This window comes from Brienomyrus brachyistius, unplaced genomic scaffold, assembly GCF_023856365.1.
Source record: "Brienomyrus brachyistius isolate T26 unplaced genomic scaffold, BBRACH_0.4 scaffold251, whole genome shotgun sequence".
Taxonomy (NCBI): domain Eukaryota; kingdom Metazoa; phylum Chordata; class Actinopteri; order Osteoglossiformes; family Mormyridae; genus Brienomyrus; species Brienomyrus brachyistius.
The window spans coordinates 94,804-96,382 of NW_026042526.1; the positions used below are offsets into that span (position 1 = coordinate 94,804).

A 1,579-nucleotide genomic window follows, 5' to 3' on the forward strand; every position below is an offset into this window, starting at 1 on the left:
AAGTAACTAACACTGTTATTAAGTGCGGACTTTAAATCAAGTGGTCGCGGTCGTTTTTATTTGCATAAAACTTTAAACGTGATCTTGAAAATATAACGCTTGCAACAAACATCCATGCATAGTGTGTTACTGCGAATGAAAATACGCGGGTCACAATTTATGATCCAAGTGTATAATGGTAAATAATTAAATAAATAAAACCGCAGGCTTTCACATCGAGTGCACCCCAATAACGTTTCATTGAAATGTCCATGTTATGTACGCCGGGCACTGATGGATGCAGGCCTAGCGATCTCTATAACAATGCCAAGCAAAGAATGTCACTGATTTACCAAAGCGGTCAGTTTTCGGGGATCCTGCGGCAGCTGGGAGAAGAAGAATCGGGCAGGTTTCAGAATCGGCGAGCGCTCGGATAAAAGGCACCGATTTCCCAGCCGCGCTTTTCTTTTCGGAACCAGCAGAAGTGCCCTCCGCACCATCCTCGGCGCTAGGACACGCCGGCCACTTTATTACCCTAAAACAGGGAGCATACACCGATCTTCAAAGCCAAACTTACCTTGCCGATTTTCGCTTAACTGCTTCTCAAACTCATCGAAATCGGACATTTTTCAGTCCGTACTAAAGACGTATTGCAAAATAAGCAGAGGTCCAACAGTAGGCCTTTGAATGGGCTACAGGCTGCATTGGGTTCTGCTGCTTTTTCTTCCGAGTCGCCTGCCCCTCCTCCCCCGAAGTCATCGGCTCTTCCTCGGTTGTATCACACACAGGTTCGGAAACATTCGATGCGCATTACCGTCCCCTCCTGCACTGGAGGGTTAAGGACAACGTGATTATATCGAACCAAAATTGAAATGTGCAAGTTGACTTTCCTAGTTATACGTCTTCATTTTTATTCTGGGTTTAACAACCATGAGTTTATGACGTATTTTACATGATTAGTTGGCGACTGGACCTTATTGTTTATATCTCTTATTAAGGATCCATCCATCCATACATCAATTATCAAAACCACACACTTACAATCCGAGTCTAGTTTCATATGCTGCGCTGCTGAGCGACCCGCAGAATATTATGCATGAGTACAAGTCACAAGCCCCGTTTCCACTAACACGGGGCCGGTTCTAGCTTGGTGCCTTTTGAGACCGAGGCAAAAAGATGCAGACTCTCCCCGTCGGGGAATCGAACCCCGGTCTCCCGCGTGACAGGCGGGGATACTCACCACTATACTAACGAGGAGATGTACGCGCACTACTTTTACATCTTCAAGATAAACAGCGGATGACTACTAACATTTGCGAGTAATCAATGACTGAGCTTCATGTCATGACCATGGTGCTCAAGAGAAGAAAAAATACATAATGTACGTCCACTGATACCAGAACAACCATATAGCTTTATACTAAGACGATGATTAAACGGAAAATTCCTTTACAAAACACTGCCACAAAATCATAGTTTCGCAATATTACATCGTGCAACGGGACACAGTGTAAGTACGTGAAGTCGGTAATTAAATCAAGAAAAAAAAGTGAGAGGAAAAGAATACTTTTCTATTATCATATTTTTCTAACTGGCCAAA

The 1,579-nt window shown here is 43.7% G+C and overlaps 1 non-coding gene across 1 annotated transcript; it reads right to left on the reverse strand.

Moving 5' to 3' along the window:
* Positions 1-1,164: 1,164 nt before the first annotated feature.
* trnad-guc (transfer RNA aspartic acid (anticodon GUC)) lies at positions 1,165-1,236 on the reverse strand. The gene has a single exon. It is a non-coding gene; the product is annotated as a tRNA-Asp (tRNA).
* Between the last annotated feature and the right edge of the window lie 343 nt (positions 1,237-1,579).